This window comes from Equus asinus, chromosome 8, assembly GCF_041296235.1.
Source record: "Equus asinus isolate D_3611 breed Donkey chromosome 8, EquAss-T2T_v2, whole genome shotgun sequence".
Classification (NCBI taxonomy): Eukaryota; Metazoa; Chordata; class Mammalia; order Perissodactyla; family Equidae; genus Equus; species Equus asinus.
The window spans coordinates 22,702,207-22,725,245 of NC_091797.1; the positions used below are offsets into that span (position 1 = coordinate 22,702,207).

Below are 23,039 nucleotides of genomic sequence, written 5' to 3' on the forward strand. Positions count from 1 at the left end.
CCCAGATGATTTATTTCCCGGTTTAGACTTGTGTGTTTCATTCACTTCTGGGACGCTTGTCGTCTATCAGCCTGCGGGGACCAGCGCTGAAAGAGGAGTGAGTCATTGTTTGGCCTCGTCTTCTTTTCTGTGTTTAATCCCTTAATGTAACAGAGAATTAGGCAAGAGGATTAAGAGAGATTAAACAAGATTCATTACCGAATTATTAAAAATTAAGCTCTGGCTTAAAACAACCTGAGAAGAGATGTGTACAGCAACATAAGGCGCGCAAAAACTCCCTATTCGAGGGCAAGAGATGCTATCCATTTGTTTTTGGTAAAAATCAATACTTAACAATAATAGTGTGGTCAAAAGCTATCATGACGTTTCTTCATCCGTGAAGAGACCTTACCGACCCACCTCTGGGAAGATATAGACTTAGAAGAGTAACTCAAATCCTGAGATGGGTTCACCTCGTGTTTCTCCTTATCTGCCATTGGACAGGTCTTCCTACCTGGTGGGCGCTCGAGTTTTCCAGCTGCTACACCATCCAATGCTCGTAGGGTTTGTAAGCCCCTAGGTAAGACTCCAGGGCAGCACTTGAGTGAGATACTGACAATTAGCAAAGTTCCTTTTCCTCCTTTTTAATCACAGGCTTGGCCTCCAAGTTCAGCTTTTCAACCTGTTCACATCTTCTGTTCTCTAGGTGGGAGAACCGAGAGTGAAGACACATGGACAATTCCAGAAAAAATAAAATTAGGTTTTCCTCAGAGAACTTTCAAAAAAAATAAACATTTTAGATTACAGAAAGATGAGTAAAATGTTTAAGGTAGTCATATGCTGCTTATTCAGTTTTATCGCTCCCAAGATATTTCTTAAAACCACAAAATTAGGAAAATTTCCGTAACGCCAGCTCAGTCTCAGAAGATGACACTTCCAGACTTCAGAGAGAGACCAAGACCCTCAAAAGACTGTTCGTGTTGCCTTCAGAGAGGCCACGATTTTCATGAGACAAGGAGTCCTTGCCTTTTCTTTGTAGGCTTCTTGCTGTTGCGTTGAGTCTGAACGAGGGTTTGTAACTCTCTCTCGGAGGACCAAGGATGGGCACCTGTGGGTCTGTGAACTCCATGAACTTGTAGCAACATTTTCATCATAGGTAGGTGGGTTGGGAGGATGTGGAGGAGCCCAGGTCTCATTAGATTCTCCCAGGAGTCCGTGACCCCAGAGGTGAAGCCCTATAGTTCCAAGGCTGGAATATTTGCATGCCTTCTGGTTCTGCTGCAGAACCCACACCTTAAATATGGGTAATATTATTATCTCCATCCTCCCGATGAGGAAACAGGCCGACGGAGTTTAAATAACCTGTCCAAGATCACACAGCTGGTGAACAATGAAGCCAGTTTATAAACCCAGATCCGTCTGACTTCAGACACTGAGCCTCTCATTAGTGGGCAGCTTTGTCTACGTTGAGCAGGTTTAAAACAATAAGATCTGGAATTTGTTAGGGCTTTTCCAACTCCCCCAGATCCTTATAGCAGCATTCCTGATGGGTGACCCAGCTCTGTCTGAACCCTTCTGGGGTGGGAGCTTCCTATCTCACCAGGGGTTGGCTCCACTGTGGGATTTAAGGAGTGCTGTTTAAATATTAAACCCAACTTACATTAGGATTGGGTGCTGACAAGGTGCTTTCAAATGTGATAAAATGCAGAACGCCTTCACGTGTGCTGTCCAGGCCTGGGGTCTGAAATCAGCACGGACCCCTCTGCTTCTCTCCCTCTTCAAAGTGGGGCAGGTGGGCGAAAGTGGCCTGCGCTGGCAAATACGAGAATGCACATCAAGAAATAGTTTAACACGTGGAATGGCGGAGAAGGTGATCCTCCAAAAGCATCAGAAGAAGGGGTGCTTTGAAAATGAGAAGGAACTGACCATTCGTATATACGGCAATGTCTTTATTAGCTGTCATTGGGGTTTTTTTTGCCTTTCGCTTCTTTTGTAAGAATGATCCTTTTTCTATCTCCTTTACACATTAGAGAACAAGAAATCTGGAAGCAGAGAGGATGTTTTCTTAGAGTATTGAAGGTTTCTTGCGAGCTCAATTTCTTTTCTGCTTTTCAAAATGTTCTCAATGATAGATGCCTTAAATTTATTTAAAAAATGATAAATGTCTTAAAGAGTGAGAGCATTTAACAGTAATGTTAGTAAATTAGAAAATTGGTTATTATTGCCTGAGGAAACTACTTTTTTTGTGGTAGCTCGTCTCCAAAGAGTCCCCCTGGGGTCCATGCCTCCCGGGACTCGTGCCTCAGAATCTAGACTGGCCCAGATTCGCTTTAACCAATAGAATGTGGTGGAAGTGATGCTGTGTCAGTTTCAGGCCTAAGCCTTAGAAAAGTCTCAAACCTTCCACTTTTGCACTTTTGGGAGCTCTGTGCTGCCATGTATGAAGTCCAATTACTGCAAAGGCCACGTAGAGAGAGAGAGACCTGACGCTACACAGAAAGAGAAGGAGCCCCAACAGCCCAAGGACCCCATCTGGGTCCAGCCTCCAGCCATCCCTGCGGAGGCCCCAGACACGTAAGTGAGCTATCTTGGATGTTCCTGAGCTGTCAAGCTCCCAGGGGACTGTGGCCACAGCCAATATCACACTGAGCAGAAGAACCACCCAGCTGAGCCTAGTCAACCTACAGAATCATAAGAGATAATAAAATGGGTGTTATTTTAAGCCCCTAAGTTGTGGGGTTTATTAGATAGTAATAGATAACCAAACACTTTTCATTTTCATGTATCAAAACCGATTATTTGTATGGGTAAGCAAAGTTAACAAAAATGCATATTATAGCCAAGTGATTAAAAATATTTATCTTGCAAAATATCCGCTCAGAAATAAGCCTCAGTAAAGTAAAATTCAGACCACCATGAGACAGCACTTTATACCCACAAGGATGGTTGTAATCAAGAAGACAGATAATAATAAGTGTTGGCAGGCATGTGGAGAAATGTAAAATGGTGCAGCTGCTTTGGGAATCAGTCTGGCAGTTTATCACAGAGTCAGCATACGAACCCCGCAATTCCACTACTAGATGCATCCTCAAGAGAAGTGAAAACATATGTCCCACAAAAACTTGTACAGGATTGTTCATAGCAACATTATTCATAATAGCTGAAAAGCAGAAACAACTCAATTGCCCATCAACTGATAAATAACATGTGGTGTTAGCTATACGATGGAATATTATTTGGCAATAAAAAGGAGTGAAGAACTGACACATGCTAGGGCATGAAGGAACCCTGAAAATACCATGTTAAGTGAAAGAAGCCAATCGCACAGATCATGTATTGTATGATTCCATTTATATGAAATGTCGAGAATAAGCAGATCTACAGAGACGGAGAGTAGATTTGTGGTTGCCTAGGGCTGGGGAGCAATGGAAAGTGATGGCTAAAAGGTACAGAATTTATTTGGGGGATAGTGAAAGTATTCTAAAGTTGTGTGATGATTTTAAACACTGCAAATATACTAAAAACACCAAATTGTACATTTTAAACAGGTGAACTGTATGGTCTGTGAATTGTGTCTCAATAAAAGTGTTTAAAAAAAAGCCATCTTCTATGACGGCTGACTACTTTATTTTGACCACTTTGGGTACCAGACTTCTGCCGACTATCATCAGATATGGCAAAATCAACCCAGACAGCTATCTATAACAACACTTGAATGGGCTTTTTGGTGGAGGAGTTTGTAGAAATGACAGGTGAAATGAGAACTGAATGTCAGTTTATTATGCAGTTAACATAGTGTAGTATGACGGTTAATACTCTGAGCTTCCTCTTATCAGTAAGGCAAAGATCTGTAGAGAGATTTGGTCTGAATTCTTGTATTCTCTGATTGTGAGGTTTGTTCAGTCACCTCTTGGGACCTGCTGTGCCCTGATTATGAAGTGATACTCGCTTGTCAGCACCAAGAAATGGAAGAGGGAAGTATTGCCCCCTCTTCAACTTCCCAGAAAACGAAACAATATTCATAACTGTACTTCCAAGAACCATCAAGAGTATCTGAATTCGTTACTTACACAGCAAGAAAACGTAAGTTTTAGTTCAACTATCCTGCAACAGCATGATAGCACATTTTTCACTGTCTAATGGTTACTATACGGCTGACTTTTATAGATGTTTTACACAATTTTGAATGTTTTATACTCCATTTGTTGTTAGATACATTTCTGTACATAGCCATTAATTCAAGCTTATTAATTGTGCATTTACGTCCTCTATAGCCTTACTGATGTTTTAGCTACTTAATTTAGAATTAAAATAATAAATATTTACTTTTTGGTAAACTGAAATGTGTCAGGTCCCATGACAGGCTCTGAGGATTCAGTCCTAATCAGGACACAGTTCTTGCCCCAAAGGAGCCCAGGATAGATGACAAATGTCTCAATACAAGAGGATATAAGACCCACAATGCCAATTTGTATTTACTTTGAATGCCTATTTTTAATTTATATGCATAGCATTTAAATTTAAAGCTTTGCTTTTTAATCTATCATTTTTTGATCAAGCACTGCTAAAATCTCCCACTATGCTCGTGAAGTCATCAAATCCTCCTTTAGGTTGATCAATTTTTGCTTAATGTACTTTGAGGCTCCATTGGTAGGCGCTCAGGTTCAGGATTTCTATAACTTCCTGATGAATTCTGTCTCTTACCTCCTGCAGTGTCTAATCTGCTGTTCACACCATCCGGGGAAACTTTATCCCAGACATCGTAGCTTTCATCTCTAGAGGTTCAATTTGGGTCTTTTTAAATATGTCTCTACTTACCATGCTCAGTCTTTCCTCTAGTTTCTTGAACTGATGGAATGTAGTTACAAGAACTTTTAATGTTCTTATCTCTTAATTCCATCGTCTGTGCTGTTCTGGATGTATTTCTATCAATTGATTTTTTTTCCTCATTGTTGGTCATAATTTCCTGCTTCTTTGCATGCCTGGTAAGTTTTGATTGGTTGCCAGACATTGTGTATTTTACCTTGTTAAATGCTGGATGCTTTGTATTCCTGTAAATATTCTTGAGCTTTGTTCTAGGACACAGTTAAATTACTTGGAAACAGTTTGATCTTTGTAAAAGTTTTTTTTATTTTTAAGCTGTGTTAGGTGAGACCTGAGAAGTCTTTAGTCTAGGGCTGATTTTTCCCCCCTATTCAGGCAATACCGTTCTGATTACTCAGTGTCCCATGAATTACAAGGTTCTCCATTTTGTCTGATGGGAGCCCAACTGTTTCAGCCCTGTGTCATCTCCCTGGATTGCTCCCTCTGCTCCTTTTGGGTCATTCCTTCTCTTGCTTTGTGGCTTCCTCACATTCCCGTGCTGATGGGCACTCAGCTGAAGACCTGAGGAGATCCTGGCAGATCTCTGAGAGCAACTCTCTCCTCTCCAACACTGTGCCTGCAAACTCTAGCCCCTTTGGCTCCCTCAGACTCCCAAATCTACCTCTTCAACTCAGGGAGACCGCAGATCTCCCTGCACTATGTCCTGGAGACTCTGCAGGCACTAAGCTGGAACAATCACAGGGCTCACCTAACTTGCCTCCAATCTCAGGGATCGCTGTCTGTGCTGCCCGAGGTCCAAAGTGTGAAAAACTATGGTTTCAAATATTCTGTCCTGTTTTTTAGCTGTTTCAGGCAAAAGGGTAAATCCAGTCCCTATTACTCCATCTTGGTTGGAAGCCAAAGTCTTCATTATTTCCAGGAGAAATTTTGCCTTAATATCTATTTTTGTCTCATGTTGATATGACCACACCAGCTTCCTTCCCTGGTATTTGCCCTGGTGTATATATGTCCATCTCTTCACTTTGAACCTTCTTGTACGGTTACGTCTTGGGTTTGTCTCTTTAAAAAGAACACAACGGTTCAATTTTATCTCCTAGTCTGAGAATTTTTGTCCTTTAACAAGTGAGTTTAATCTTTTAAATTTATTGGGATTAATAATCTATTTGGATTTATTTCTTTTTATGTTTTTCCTTTATCGTGTTTTTCTTTTCTCTTTTATTGCTTTCTATGGTGTTGATGCTTTTCATATGCTCCTCCTTTTCATTTCTACAGCTTTGGAAGTTATGTATTCTATTTTTATTCTTTTAGAAGTTTCATTTGGAATTTTGATGTGCATTCTTGACATAATAAAGCACAATATTAGTCAATATTACTATCTTCCAAAAAAAATACAAAGTCTTGTGACTATTTAATTCCTTTCTTTCCTTTCCCACATTCTACGTTACTGTTGCCTAAAATATATTTCCATTTTGTTTTTAAGCATCCTCACACAGACTGGTAATTTTTAATAGTCAATGTTTCTTAGGGTTTAGATGATCAACCTACCCGTTTGCTCACGACTGCTTCTTGCATCCACTTCTTCAACTACCAACCACTGGAGCCTGTCCTTCAGGAGTTCTTTCACGACAGGGCAGTGAGAAGTGAATTCTCGAAGTCATTTGTTTGTCTGAAAATGTCTTTACTTTATTCTGTGCTCAGTCCAGAAATAGGACTTAGCTGGACAAAGAGTTTCAGGTTGACAATTACTTTCCCTCAGTAAATTAAAGATATTGTTTCATTTTCTCCCAGCATTTGCTATTGCTGATGAGAAGTCTCTTCTCAGTAATTATTGTTCTTTTGTAGACCATCTGTCTTTCCAGTTTGGTTGGCTTTATCTCCTTTTTGTCTGTATTGTTCTGCAGGTGTGATAATGTGTCTAGGTGTGGATTTGTATATATTTATTCCATTTAAGACTCAATTTGCTAGTTCAATTAGAAAGACTCATTATGTTCGACACTGCCCTACACCACCTGGATCCCTCTTCAGGACTGAAGGACCTAATTCGCCAGATTCTAGGAGCTAGGGGTGCATCCAGCAGACAAAGCTCCAACATCTGCCCTCTCCAGGAATTACCCTCTGCTAAATAAATACTGCTGCTTTGCCCACAAGGTCACATCTTGAGGGTAGCCCGCATCCGATGACTGGTCTATGCAAGGGTACAAAGAGCCAGCCCTCTTGTCTCAGTGTGGGACAATTCTAAAGGTCCATCGTGGCTTCAGAGCTCCCCATGGTAGGATAATCAACTCATCCAGGTTTACCAGGGACTTGTGTCCCTGAAACCCCTCAGGCTCGCATCGTGAGAAACTCCTTGATCCTGGGCAAACTGGGACAATTGGTCATCCTTCCCATGAAGTTGGCTGAAGTCTTTGTTAAGACTGCATCACAGCTCATCTTCTCCCTCTGTCTGGTCCCACTTCCTTCCCTTCCACTGGTATCTATCCCAGGAGCGCTCCCTAATAAGCCTCTTGCACATTACTCTCTGCCTCAAGCTACTACCCAGGGAACCAGGGAACCCAACCTGCAACACCGATGTCTTTCTAAATTTAATCATAGAAAATTCTTAGATATTTTCTCTTTAAATATTGTCTTTTCACATGGTCTATTCTTTTCTTCAGAGACATTCACTAAATGCCTGTTGAATCTCTTCCTTCCTTCCTCCATTTTTCTCTCTCTCTTGTTTTAAGATTTTATTTTTTTCTTTTTCTCCCCAAAGCCCCCCAGTACGTGGTTGTGTACTTTTAGTTGTGGGTCATTCTAGTTGTAGCATGTGGGACACCGCCTCAGCATGGCTTGATGAACGGTGCCATGTCCACGCCCAAGATTCGAACCGGTGAAACCCTGGGCCACCACCGAAGTGGAGTGCGCACTTAACCACTTGGCCACGGGGCCGGCCCCTCCATTTCTCTTAATCACTCTTTTTCATTTTCCATCTTTCTCTCTCTCTCTCTTTGAATTTGCTAATTTCATCTTCACGTGGCTCTAATCTGCTGTTTAACCCATCTATTGACTTTACACCCTAATAACTTCCTTCATTTGGCTTTGAGGGCACATACTCATCTGGTTTTCTTCCCGTATTCTGATTGCTCTGTTTCAGTCTTGTTTGCTGGTTCCTCTTCATGGTCCCTGCTTGTAAACGATGAAGTCCTCGGGGCTCAGTTCTTGAATCTCTTCTCTTTTTCACAATCTGAACTACTTTCCAGATGAAGTCATCCATCTTGTGACTTCAAATATCATAACTATGCTGATAACTTTCAAATTTCTATCTCCAGCACAGACATCTCCCCTAACTCCTGACCCATATATCCAGCTGGCTGTGAGACATCTCCACTTAGAAGTTTAAAAACTGAGTGCATGATCTTCATTCCCAAACCCTGCAGTTTTTCCTGTTTCAGATAGTTGTAACTGTTATTACAGATGTTCAGGCTAAAATCTTTGGAGTCATCTTTATCTCCCTGCTTTGTCTCACACTGCGAACACTGCAAATCCTATGGATTTTACCTGAAAATGGACCCAGAAATTAACCACTTTTTATAATCCTCACTACTGCCCCCCTGGTCCAAGTCACCATCATTTCTTGCCTGGATTATTGCAACAGCCTCCTGGCTGGTGTGCCTAGAGCCTAATCTCAACATGGCAGCCAGAGTGATCCTGTTAAAATGTTAGATCCTTTTAGTCAGATCCTCTGCTCAGAACCCAGCAGTGACTCCCTTGTCACTCGGAGTAAAACCAAAATCCTTACTGTGATCTGCAAGGCCTTGCATGCTCCAGCTCCTTGTTACCTCCTGGACTTATCTGCCGTGGTGCTCACTCCCTCTCTCTCTCCGCTCCCACCCACCCCGGGCTCCTTTCTTAAACACCAGGCATGTTTCCCCCTCAGGGCCTTTGCTCTGGCAGTTTCCTCTGCCTGGAAAGTTCTTCCTCACACATCCATATGGTTTGTTTTCTCATTTCTTCAGATCTTGGATAAAAATCACTTGCTTAGTCGGGCTTTCCCAGATACCTTATCCAAAATTTCAACGACTCCCTCTTGATGTTTCAAACCCCTCTTCCCTACTTTATTTTTCCTCCTTAGCACTTATCCTTACTCATGTGCTATATAGTGTATTTATTCTCTGTCTTCATCACTCAAATGTGAACTCCCTTAGGACAGGCTTTTGATCTATTTTGTTCACTACACTGTCCCTCGAGCCTTCAACTGTGTCTGGTATACAATATGGACTCAATAAATATTTGGTGAAGGAAGGAATGAGTGACTCTATTATTCATTTCTAGAAATTTGATTTGGCCCTTTCTTTGAATCTGCCTGTTCTTACTTAATAACGTCCTGTCGCTTTTAATTTTTAGGGATGAATAACATGTGCTCTGAAACTAGACTGCTTGGGTCCCAATCGGAGCTATGCTACTCCAACAGCTGTGTGACCAGGGGCAAATTCTTAACTTCTCATCTGTAAAAGGGAGAAAGGCGTAGAACCTTCTTCACAGGGATTTTGTGAAGATTCAATGAATTAATATTCTCTGAGGCCATTTGAACAGTGTCATGTAAGTGTTAGCTATCTTTATTATTATCATCTTCATCATTTAAAGTCTACTTATTGTATATAGTCTCTTTCAGCTTTTCTATTATTTTGACTTTTAAGAAGATGCCAAAGCTGCATATGCAAACTCTCTAGTGATAAGGCCGAATCAGCCACAGACCACCAGGAACAAGTCTGCAGTTTGACCAAAGGAGAGTTATTGACTCCATGCAGCAAGGGAGGGCACTGGGGGCAGGGAGAGGGGACTCTGGAGTGTCCACAAGAGGGAGGAGGGAGCATCTTTTGTAAGATTCAGGTCCCCCTGAAGGATTCCGAGGTTTCTAAGGGAGGTGGGCATCAAATCTGGGTTGTTGCAATTACTAAGGGGGTATTAGGAGAAGTGGAGATTGACTAGGGATGGGGTGCTGTCGTGAGATGAAAGTGGCTTACAGTAGGGTACCCCAGCAACAGAAGGGCATGGCAAAGTGATCCGGGGGTTGGTAGGAAAGCAGTAGTCACTCAAAGATGGGGTCCTTCTGGCATTTCACATTTGCTGCCTGACCTTGGGAGAAGCTATGCCTCCTGCTAACTTTGCAGCTGGCTTTTTGGTGTCTGTCCTCTCAGCCTGATTTGACAGGTCTGTCTTTTTTTTTTCATTCCAAGCTGATTTTCACTCTTTACATCCCAGACAGCATTTTACTCTTTCACCAGCCTGCAGGATATTTGTAATTTTTTATTGTGAACTTATCTTCAGCAGGGGTTGTTTCTTCCTGTGGGAGTCCCTGAAGCTCTGGATACTGACATTATCAGATAAGCAGATTCTGCCAGAATGCCAAGTGTCTGAAGGGCCCTACGGCAGTTTTTATGTCAAATTTTCATCTTGGAATTTGCACCACTAAGTAGCTTAATTTAGACCTCCTCTCCTGCACGTGGCATAGGCCTCAGGTCTAGATATCCCATGGGTGATGTTTTGCGGTGCACCTAAGATCTTAGAGAAATGGGGAGCTTCCTGGCCAACTTCCCAGGACCCGTGTGCAGTTTTTCTATCCCCATTTCAGAAGGAAGAGTTCTTCAAGGCTTAGATTTTATGCAGAGAGTGCAATCACAGCTCACCTTCTTGCCCCTCACGAGCATTAGCGCTTGGCACTAACTCCACAAATTCTTGTGGGCTGCTGTGACATCAGCTCACCTTGCGGCTCTGTCTTGGAGGGCTCTCTTTATTCCTAGCATTTGGGCATTTCTCTTTACTTTTTTCAAGCTTGGTTATTTAAATATATATTTGGGCTAAATATATATTTGGATTGTATTTTATTCAGCATCTTCTATGTATTTGTGATAGAACTGGCCCACTTCCCCATTAACACGGCTCTCTCAGTCCTGATGCTAGGACGTCAATGGTCGTGTGGGGTCATATCTGGCTTTAACTCCCAGAGTCTGTGCTTGTTTTTTGTATGACTTTGGTAAACTCTCTAAGCCTCCATCTCTTATCTGTAAAATGGGAATAATAATAAGACATGCCTATTAAATGAGGTAGTAGACACAAAATATAAATGTAAGAACTCAATAGATACCACTATTGCTATTATTATCAATATAGGAAATTAATAAGTACAAAAGGACAAGAAAGAAAATGATGGGTGCCTTTTGGTGGCAAGACCTACCTCCTAAAACCAAGAAGTCCTTCTCCATCCATTTTGACATATTCTGCCTGTGAATATGGAATCCTTACCCATTTTATTACCAAAAAGCCTTTGGTTTTCTCAAGATGCTCTGCAAGATGCCTTCCTCTAGGTACTCAACCCAGGACACGGCTTGTCTTTGAGAGCTCTGACCAGCTACCTCTCTGTCCTGTGTTTTATAACTTGCTGTGCCCGTGGGTTAGTGGCTTTCTGCTCCCTCTTCAGTGGAAGAAAAACTTCCTTTTCGAGGTCTTCAGAAACAGAACTCCCCCAACCCCAACACAAGTGCGTGCTCACACACACACACACACATACACAAACACACACACTCTCCCCAATTAGGCAGAGACACCAAAGTCATAGCGCTTCTTTTGCAAAACCATTAAATTAAAGCTAGGATTAACTTCAGCAGTCCAGTGTCATGCGGGTTAGATGTATGTTTAAATTTCCTTACACATTCTGATTTTGAAAATCTGACATCTTCTCTAAATAGTTGCCCCTATCTTTCAACTCTCGCTTTCTCCAGTAAAGATAAATGAGTTGTCTCCACACATGCTAAGTTTCTACCCCAGGGAGGAGCGGTAACTGTTTTGTGTATATAATATATCTTATACCTCAACAATGCTGAATTCATGTGTTTTGAAGATGAAATGAGAAAACATCTATGAAAGTATTGTTTGCCTCTCGGTAGGCTCACAACAGATAGGTGTTGTGAATTGGACATATCTCTAGCTTCTACATGCTGATGGCATCTAAGGTAGATTTTTTTTTCTGAAATGCAAATTATAATTCTCTAATGCATTTGTTTTCAAAGGCTGTCAAATGTATATATAAATTACTATAAATATATTTTATTATATTATTATTATATATACTTATATATAATATATAAATTATATAATATATAAATTGTTATATGTATTACAATTATGTATATGGATATGTAATTGGCCCGCAGTCTGTGAGTCTGTGTTTCTTTTTGTCAGATGAGACACTGTGGCCTCCAGGCAGCCAGGAGTGATGTATACTCTATAGTCTGAGACTTCCTCCACCAGAGGGCCTTATGCTCTGCACGGCTTTTCCTTATACACATGACGATGTCCTTTGCTGGCCCTGGTGTGTGAGCGTGAACCTCCAGGGGCCTTGGGGAAAATGAAGTTGTTTCCCCTCCCTCCTCCCACGTCAAATATTACAGACAGGCTCACCCAGCTCCACTCCAGCTCCCTTGTAAAATGCCTTACCAAACGCTTCAGAGAAAAAAAGAAAGACTGCCTATTTCCTAGACTCTTTGATGGCTGGAGTTCGGAGTCTATCAAGGAAACACACCTGGGGATTTGGAAGGCAAGAATAAGGTGGAGGCCATGCTTATGCTGTTTTCTGTCATTTCTGCTGGCATGTGTGCACGTAGAGATGGTTTGCGTTCTTCTGTGACAGCAGTGGCAGGAGTCCCAGTGTCTGGCTCTCAGCTTTGTGGGTGTCAGGAGCAAGGCGGTCCTAGAGCTTCCTGATTCCCCAACTTCCTAGCACTGACAGAAGTAATCTCTCCCCTCATGGGTCGTTTCTACCATCTTGTTCTGGGGAGTCATTCCTGAAGGCTCCTCCTAGGACTTTTCCTACAACCCTTCAAACAATTTTCTAAGCATCCAGTTCTCTTATTAAAGAGTCATTTAAACTAGCCAAAGTGGTTTCTGTTATTTGCAGATGAACCCTAACTGATATACTCTACAAATGCCCCTTCCTCTCATACCCATTCCCTCAACCAAAGGTGGTGGGTATAATTCCAGCTGGAAAATGTACTCCATTTGTTTGAGCCTTTGAATCCTATGAAGGCTTACCAAACCCGGGAATATGTAACCCGTTGTGGGATATGCTCAACTAATTATGGCTCAGAACAATACATTTAGAAGATTTTTCCTGGTAAGAGATTTTGGATGTGTGGAGAACAACAAAGAAAGGAAGGGAGAGAGAGAGCAAGGGAGGGAGGGAGGGAGGAAGGAAGGAAGACTATAGGTACGCAGGTTACCTTTGGAGAGGGTTTTCCACTAAGAGGGAGAACCAGATGCTGAGCCAGAATATTAATTTTGGCACTGTCACACTACTACCCCACAGCTTCCTCTGATGGTGATGGGTTTGGTTTTGGGGCAGACTGTGACCATCAGGAAAAGCAAGTAACAGAGAAAGTGGCTGGAGACGTCACCCATCTCAACCGCCTGCCTTGCCTGGGTCTGCATTCATGATGCAAATTTTCCAAAATGCTCTGTTTAGCAAATAAAGAGTTGGTTGTGGGATCTAAAAAAGAAATCCCTGAGACTATGTTTGTACCCATCCCAAGTACTCTTTCAGGAGAAGATTTTTTTTTTTTAATTTAAAAGTAAAATGTAGTTATTTTTATTTAAGACAGTTCCCTATCTTGAACACATTTACATTTTTTCTTCCCCCCACTTACAGCCTATTTCCTGAAAAATGTTGAGAAGATTTAAGTGTCTAATATTTTCCAAGGCCATCTCATGATTCATCAGTTTATTGTTTGTTAAAATATCAGCCTCAAGAAATTGGCTTAAATGGGAATGTTCATCTGGATTTTCTCTTCTGATTTACTTCATGGATGACACGAGAATGAATTAAAAGATTAAAAAGTCAACATTGTGCTGAGTCCCTTGAATAACAAAGAGGCCCTGTAAGAACCAAGTGAGGCTGCAACAGACACGCCTCATCCTGTGATATAGAATCACATATTAATAGAATTTGTAACCAGAAGGGGCCTTAGACCTGTCGCCTTGTTTCACAGGGGAAGAAGTGGGGCCCTACAGAAGGGCAATGACTAACCCGAGGTCATACCCTTAGCCAATGGCAGAGCTGGGACTAGAATTCAGGTCTCCTGAGATTCACCTCCAGTGTTCTCTCTCCTGCCTTCCTTATTTTCAAATGCACCCTTTCTGATCACTCTTCCCTTTCCTGCTTTCCAGCTGTTTCTACTTCCTAGGAGTCACACACGTTTCTGAGTGTCCCTACTTATGAGATATCAGAGGTCATTTAAATAGCTGAGAATTTCATTCTCTCCTAGAGTTCAATAGAAGTCAGGACCCCCCCATTCCCATTGTGCAGATGAGGAAGATAAAGTTCAGAGACAGAGTTGACTTGCCCGCAGCCACACCGCTAAGGTTCCAACTCAGGCATCCTAACACCCAAGCCAACGTCCTTCCCAGGACATTACAATCTGTGGCCTGGTACACTACTTGAATGCACCCTGCTTGTGTTTTAAGAAGTATTTAGTAAGCAAAATGTGGTCTAATTAAAGGCCATCCAAGGAGGATTAATGAAGTACAAAAAGGATGTCATTAAAAGGAGCTGTCCTCTAAAAGGTAAGCCGATGGCAGTTACCTTCCCAAAGTGAACATTAGAAAGCAGTTCCTGTGTGATTTTCCAATCATTTAACTTCAAGATTTCCATCTATAGAGTACGCGTGGGTCTGGATGTCTTTTATGATGGCCTGAGTGAAGGCTGACGAGCAGAAGGCCGCTGAAGGTCAGCAACCATGAGCTAACACCTTTCCTCGTGTACAATTGCTTCAATTCGGAAAGTAATATAAGAACATCACAGATCTTTAGAAGATTTGGGAAAGGAAAAAATAGCCCATAATTGTACTGTCAATCACGTTATTATCATTGAGCATATTTCCTTTCTGTCTTTTTTCTAGAAGTGTTCTTACATAGTTTCAAGTGGTCTTCCTCTCGCTTCTGCAGCGTACTTACAAGCTTCAACCCTGCTTTCTCCTGTGGCATTATATCATAAATATTGTTTATGTAGTTCCTGGTCCTCATGAGCATCCTCTTTAATGGCTGCAAAACCTTCCACCTCCTGAGGGTCCCATAAAGTATCGCGATCTTCTGCAAGATCTGTGAACGTTAGTCCAGGCAACATGAAACATTATTCCACATTCAAAGACAGCAATGGCATTTCTTTGAATTTCAAAAAGTAAAAAGTAGCTCAACTAGTTATCTAAAACACTTCTCTTTTAAGGCTGAGTGGCGAGTGGGTGTGCGAGTGAGCATGTGTCAAATGAGTGTGCACAGCGCGGAGACTGTGAACCAGTCTCTCAACCCTTACCACACTCAACACAACACCGTGGGCACTAACACCTACGGACCCTATCTGACGGTTGTAAATTATCTTTATTCCTTACTGCATCAATCAGTCTCCACTCATAATGGATTATGGGCTAACACCAGAAAGAATAAAGAATACTGTTAATAAAACATAATAAATTAATGAGAAGCATTAAAATTATAATTCTGTACTGATACATACTACAACATGGATGAACTTTGAAAACACGACATTAATGACAGAGGCCAGGCACAAAAGGCCACATATTGGATGATTCCATTGATACGAGATATTCAGAATAAGCAGAGGCATAGAGACAGAAAGCGGGTTAGGGCTTTCCCCCTGGGAGAGGGGGGAACGGAGAGTGACTGATTCATGGTTATGGGTTTCCTTTGGGGTGCGGAAAATGTCTGGAACTAGACAGTGGGGATGGTTGCACAACATTGTGAATGCATCAGATTTCATTAATGGTAAATGTATGTTATGTGTATTTTACCACAAAAATTATAATTTTGAAATTTTTCCTTGAGATAGTCCTTACCAGATATGTTAAGCTGTGTTTATTTTATAATTTTAGTAACATGAATTCAAACATCAAAACATGTTTGATACTTTAAAATCTTTTTTAAAAGTGGGGAGGGAGAAGCAATTCATTTACTGGAAATAATGATTATCCGCACCCAAATTCCATTCCCAAATGTATTTGTAGAGAAGTATTTGCAAATGACAGTCTGAAATCTCTCTCATCTCTTCATTTGGAAACAAAATATAAAAATTGTGAAAATAAAACAGTTGATATTTTAAGTCAAAATGCGAATGTTTTAAACATTAGGCAATGAAAACAATTTTTGCCCATTTTAAGGCCGTAGCATATAATTTCTTTCAATCTATATTAAATATAGATTTTGTCCCTAAACTAAATGTAATAAACAATTCCACTTCAAAATGTATATCACAAGCCATGCTTTTTTATGTAATTATTTTAAAGTATGTGTCACATTTTAATAGGAAGCTAACTTTTGTCTTAATAACATGACTATTAATTAATTTTGTATTAAAATAATCTTTATTATACAATTTTACAAATTTTTTTTTTTTTTAAGATTTTATTTTTTCCTTTTTCTCCCCAAAGCCCCCCGGTACATAGTTGTATATTCTTCGTTGTGGGTCCTTCTAGTTGTGGCATGTGGGACGCTGCCTCAGCGTGGTCTGATGAGCAGTGTCATGTCCGCGCCCAGGATTCGAACCAACGAAACACTGGGCCGCCTGCAGCGGCGCGCGCGAACTTAACCGCTCGGCCACGGGGCCAGCCCCTTTATTATACAACTTTAATACTATTTTATTAAAAATAAAATTTTACAAAAAATTTTAAAATGTATATCAATGAGCTAATATTTATAAATGCAATATTTTTAATATTTTTGTAGTGTTCAGAACAACGTCTGGCACATACTAAGCATTATATGTGTTTGTTAAATAAACATAATGCAAAAGTTACAAAATGATTTTTTAAAATACTATGAATTTTATGAGATTATATATAAATTGGCAAAGGAGACTTGCATAGTAAAAAAAAAACTACATCTATATATACATATATAGGGAAAGGCAGATTTATGTAACAACTCCCTCATGGTTGGCTATTTGGGTTACTGTGAATGTCTTGCTTTTGTAAAGATTACTATGATGAACGTTTTTCAACCATAAAGATGGTTTGGTAGTTTGTTATTTTCTTGAGGTATAGTCACAGACTTAGGGTTATTGGTCCAAATGTTAGGATGACATGTACTATGTTTGTGTCATCATTGCTAATCTTATCTGTGTGGCGCTTAGCATAAGGAAAAATATAACGTTCCAACTCACACAGGTTCTTGTAGGAATCTTATCTTTTTTGATCTTCATGACAACTCTGTAGAGTGGGAGGTATTATCATTCCTATTTTCTAGATGAATAAACTGAGACTTGAAGAGGTGAATCATTGTGACCTGATATCTAGGAGGGCATACTGAGTTTCAACTGCAGGGGCACCAAGCAAGAAAGACTGTCTTGTGTGGTAAATTTCCTTCTCTTGGCAGAAGGGGTGGGGATGGGGGCGGTGAGGAGGAGTCAACTTATTGTTGTATCTACAAGGGAGCTGGAGAGGGCTTATATCATGGCTTATTATATTATAACTGACAATCTTCCAGCTAAAGATTGGAAAAATGGAAAATGGGTTGGAGAGGGGATCAAGGGAGATGGGTAGGGTTACATGGTACATTAGTTTCCTAGGGCTGTTGTAGCAAATTATCACAAACTGGATGGCTTGAAACAACAGAAATTTATTCTCTCACTGTTTTGGAGGCTGGAAGTCTGAAATCAAGATGTCGGCAGGGCCATGCTCCCTCTAAAGGCTCTAGGGGAGGAATCCTTCCTTGCCTCTTCTAGTTTCTGGTGGTGGCTGGCCATCTTTGGTATTCCTTGGCTTGTAGATACATCACTCTAATATTGGCCTCTGTTTTCACATGGCTTTCTCTTTATGTTTGTATCTTCATATGCAAATTTCTCTCTTTTTATAAGGACACCAGTCATATTAGATTTAGGGTCCACTCTAATTCAGTATGGCCTTATCTTATCTTGACTACATCTGCAAAGACCATATTTCCAGATAAGGTGATATTCATAGGTTTGGGTGAACGTGAATTTGGGGGCGACACTATGCAATCCCGTGTACTTGGGTGAGAGGAGGCTGGTAGTTCTGTTCCTCGCCACTTTGTCACTTTAACCATGCAATGGTTAGCAGAGGAATCTGCCCCCAAACAGTGAGGGGAGACCCTTGGACACAAGAGGCAAGGCAGCATCTTGGGAGGCTACCGATACCCGGAAACAGAGAGCTTCCCACACTCAGAAGGCCAGATACAGGCCCATCCCCATCTTCCTCCCCAACAGCTGCTGGAAGCAGGCTTCAATAAACACCTCCCACAGTCAGCACAACAGAGAATCTCAAAGGAAAAGATGTACACAGAGCCAAGAATTACTAATACATCATAAATAGAAGCACACAATGCAACACATGACTAATAGCCAAGACCCAGTTAATAGAACTCACAGAAGTCGATTTTAAGAGAGATATAATTAAAATCTTCACAGGGATAAGAGAGAGAACTGATCCATGAGACAAAAAGGAAGTTATAAAAAAGAACCAGGTAGACCTCTTGGAAAAGAAAAGCTTTCAGAAGAAAGAGAAATGGTAGAATGAATACAGATGAAGAGCTATATAGTGAGCTGGAAACAATAGCTGGGGGATTATCCCAGAATGTAGTACGTGAGGACAGAAAAAGTATGAAAGAAATGTTTAGAAACACAGAGAATAGAACCAGAAGCTCCCAAACCTATTTAAATATGTTCCAGAAGAAAATAAAAACCAGAAAAGATGAAAGGGAAAAAAATCTCAAAATATAATAAAAGAAAAATGTCCAGAGTTGAATAAAGACACACATCTTCAGGTTGTGAACTGAGTAGGATGAATAGCAAATGACTACACCTAAAAAGGAAGAAAGGAAGGAAAGAAGGAAGGAAGGGAAGAAGGGATGGAGGGAGGAAGGGAGAGAGGAAGGAAGAAATGACTACACCTAGATACACAGAGTGAAATTTCAGAACAATGGATATAAGGAGAATTCCTAAAAGCATGCAAAGATTTTATTAAACATTCCTACAAAGACTGATATCAGAATTCTTAATGGAAATATGTTGGATCCAAGAAGACAACAGAATTATATCTTCAACTTTTGAGAGAAAAATGGTTACAAATCTAGAATTCATGGTGTAACAGAGCAATTACTCAAGTGTGAATGCAAAACAGATACATTTAGAGATATTTAAGGATTTAGAAAATTTACCACCTACAAAGAATTAATAGAGGATGTACTTACCTAGAAAAATGAAAAAGAAAGTAATCCCAGAGAGATACATGAAGTGTCTTATTAAAGAAATCAGTGAAACATAGTAAAATCCATGTAAATTAGGGTAAACTCTAGGAGAAATAGCAGATACAAATTCCAAATTTTAAGAAGGATAAAATAGGACAAAGTTCAATCAATCTTACAAAAGACAAAAGGAAACAACAAAAACCCAGGATAAGTAGAAAAGGCAAAATAAGATGGGAATTCAGATGTATCAATGTCACATTGAATGTGATTGGGTTATGTTCATGGATGAAAAGAAAATCTCATATTAGGTTTTTAAAAATCTAGCTATCATAAGAGACACATGTAAAATAAAATCACCTACGAAGGTTGAAAATAAAGTGATGGAAAAAGATATTCCAAGAAAAGATGAATAAAAGGAAATTATATGTGATTATACTTGAAAGCAAATAAAATAGAATTCAAGGAAGGCCTAGAAAATGGATCTACCTGGCAGTAGTGACACACCTGGTACCTAAATAGTGATGTGTAAACATCATTTCCCACTAAAAGGAATCAGGGTTCACTTGACAAAGAGCTGGTTCCAGGTCCGGGGCAGGAAATGTACCAGATGAGCCTGGAACAAGTTGTCAAATCATAGGCAAGAAAGCAAGACCACAGAGAGTGTCAAACCACTTACGAACCGGCTCGAAGAGGTGCCTCCTGGCTGAACACGTGACACGTAAGCATTAACAAAAATTATAACTGCACTGGATTAAAAAACTTCAAACATATTTAAGTTTATGAGTATGAGATAATTTTTTAAAATCCTTATTGGCTACTTTTTACAAGAAATGGGGGACAGAAAAACACGTTAAACAACACCTTAGGGCTATAATCGGTAAAATCCAGTTTAGGAAATTCTATAGGACAAACGGTTTGGTTCCTTCAATAAATAAATTCCAGGGAAAAAAGAAAGGGGGTGTGTGTGTGGGACCTATAGATTAAAAGAGACCTAAAAAACATACCATCCAATTGCATGTTTGGACCTTAACTGGAACTTGATACAAACACACTGTTAAAATATTTATGAGACGTACAGGGAAATTTGAGCACTGACTGGATATTTAATGATATTACTGTGGTAATGTTTAAAAAAGAGTTCTTATACTTCAGAGATAGATGCAGAAATATTTATAGATGAAATACGACGTCAGGGATGTGCTTCGAAGTGATGATTGCTATGAGTTGGTCATTTTTGGCTATGAGTTAGTAATTGGGAGCTCATAATATTATTTTCTGTATTTTCATAAATTTTTAAAAAGTTAGGGAAAAAAGACACTAGGCCTAAGAAGTTTTATGGGTGAGTACTACTAAACTTTCCAAACAGAGGTAATTTCTACGTTATATACATTATTCTAGTGTTGGAAAGACATCCAACTTGTTTCGTAAGACCAATAAAGCATCGATGCCGAAACTGAATAAGATCAACTTCACTTGGAACATAGATGAAAAATCCTATTTAAATTTCAGTAAGTCAAATACAACAGTATATCAAGGGAATCATCATGACAAAGGGAGGGTAATTACAGAAGTCTAAGAATCTAATTTTAACTTAGGAAGTTTATATAATTCACTATGTTTACAGATTAGAGCATCTGATTCTATCAATAAATGCTGAAAAATAATTGATAACATTTAACATCCATTAATGATTAAAAAAAACTCTAGGCAGCTGGCTACAGAAGGCAAAGGTCTTCTCTAGCCGTAGAAGGGAAAGGACCTACAGAAAACCTTCAACTATCATGATACTTAGAGGCGATTTTAGAGGTAATGCTATTAAATCAAGAACAAGACAAGGATGCCTGCTTTCACACTACAATACAGCGTTAAACTGGGAGATGTAGTCAATGCCATAAAACAAGAAAAATGAATAAGAAATCTATAAATGAGGATGTTTTCATCTACAAATAACAGAAAATCTAATTTGAAATAGCTTATACAATAAATAAATTTTATCTCATATAATAAGAAATCCTGAGGTAGGAAGTCTCCAGAGTTGGTTAGTTCAGCGGTTCATTGACATCATTAAGGACCCAGGTTCTTTCTACTTTTAACTCTACCACACCCAGGTGGTCAGATTTGCAAGTCTCTCAAGCTTGCCCCTCTCCAGGCAACAAGATGGCTCCCATCCTACCAAGCATCCTACGTAAACCTGTGATGCAGAAGTGATGTTTGTCCCTGTTTGTCTCTTCAAAAGTGAGGAAATGTGGGGGCCGGCCCTGTGGCCAAGTGGTTGAGTTCCCACGCTCCTCTTCAGTGGCCCAGGGTTTTGCCAGTTGGGATCCCGGGTGCGGACATGGCACCGTTCATCAGGCCATGCTGGGGCGGCATCCCACATGGCACAACCAGAGGCACTCACAGCTAGAATATACAACTATGTACGGGGGGCTCTGAGGAGAAGAAGAAGGAGAAAAAAAGAGTGAGTAAATGTTTCCCAGAACCACTCCAGGATATTTCATCACATCTCATTGGTCAGAACTAGGTCATATGTCCACCCCAGGTCTGTAGAACAGAGCTCCCAGTCTGCCCAGGATGGACATGTGGTAGGAGAAAGAAAGAAAACCTTAGTGGTTAGACCACTGAGATTGTGGTGTGTTTGCTACTGCCATATAAGCAAGCCTATCCTGATTCAATCAACAGAAGCTAAAATTAATCCACATCTTTATCCTCCTGAACAATGAATCCAGTCTCTCCCCTTCCTACAGCAACGCTGCCACACTCCTGCTTTCTCTCTGTAGTCAAAGTTTTATTAGTTTCTTATGAACACTTGCAATATTTCTTTACGCAGATACAAGCAAATAAGAATATATATATTTTACCCTCTTTTTTGCATAAAATGCAGAAAATTATATATTGCTATTCTGTACCTTCCTTTTGTTACTTAAAATAGATTCTGAAGATCTTGCCATATCAGTACATTAAAACCTTCCTAATTTTTTTTACAGCTGTATTGTGTTCCATTGTGTGCATAAAGCAGAGTTTATTTAACCATTTCCTTGTTAATGGGCACTTGATTGGTTCTGATCTTTTTCTAGATAGTAGGTAATGATGCAATGATGAATTACCCTATACATACATCATTTTGTCAGTGTGCACGAGAACATATAAAATCTCCAGAAGTGGAAATGTCAGGTCAAAGGGTAAATGCATTGTAAATTTGGAAACTGTTGCCAGTTGCCTTCTACTAGAGTTGTGTTTTTTTCACTCTCACAGGCAATGTATGAGATTACCTGATTCCCCATAGTCTTGCTGGCAGAAACCACTGTTCAAGTTTTGGGTTTTTCCTAATTTAATAGTTATCTCAGTTAAGTTTCAATTTGCATTTTTCTTGTTATGAGTTAAAGGAAGTTTACTTTCCTTTTATATGCATAAGGGTTATTTGTGTATCTTTTTCTGTGAACTTCGTGGTCATGTACTTTGCTCAGTTTCTTTAAAAGTAGCAATCTTTATTGTACTTTTAGTGTCGATTTATTGTAATTCTTTATGTATTTGGATAATTAGTGCTTTGTCTGTGATGTAAGTTGCAAATGTATTTTCCCAGTTTGTCATTTGTCTTTCAACACTGCTTATGGCATATTTTTCCATACACTTAAACATTTTTTTTATATAGTCAAAATTACTAGTCTTTGGGTGTCTTCTGTATTTGAGTCATAAAGAAATTCACACATGTTTTCTTCTGTAGTTTTATAGTTTCATTTGTTAATATCAAGATTTTAAAGATATTTGCCTTTTTCCTGGTACCTGATGAGAGGTATCAATTCAATTTTATTTTTTCCAGTTGACTACCCAGTTGTCTCAATAATGTTTATTTAAAATTCCTCCTTGCCATTCTGATTTGACCCACCACCTTTCCATATACTAAATTTTTGGATGTATTTGGCTCTATTTCTGTACTTTGTATTCTCCTCCTCTAGCCTGTCTGGTCAAGCGCCAGTATCACATTGTTTTAACTA

The 23,039-nt window shown here is 39.9% G+C and overlaps 2 long non-coding RNA genes across 3 annotated transcripts in view; one reads left to right on the top strand and one right to left on the bottom strand.

Annotated features, from left to right (window-relative positions):
* On the bottom strand, positions 1-4,896 carry LOC123287713 (uncharacterized). The gene is made up of 3 exons (XR_011504975.1): positions 4,798-4,896; positions 1,640-1,791; positions 1-140 (listed from the first exon to the last, which is right to left on the bottom strand). It is a non-coding gene; the product is annotated as an uncharacterized lncRNA (long non-coding RNA).
* The window catches only part of LOC139045834 (uncharacterized), a 24,975-nt gene continuing 5,807 nt past the window's right edge, over positions 3,872-23,039 (top strand). Inside the window, exons 1-3 of one of the 2 annotated variants that reach the window (XR_011504974.1) lie at positions 3,872-4,062; positions 9,187-9,381; positions 13,484-14,118. This is a non-coding gene — a long non-coding RNA (uncharacterized lncRNA). Of the gene's footprint in view, positions 4,063-9,186; positions 9,382-13,483; positions 14,119-23,039 lie in introns of those variants that run through there. The other variant, XR_011504973.1, reaches the window with a different exon arrangement.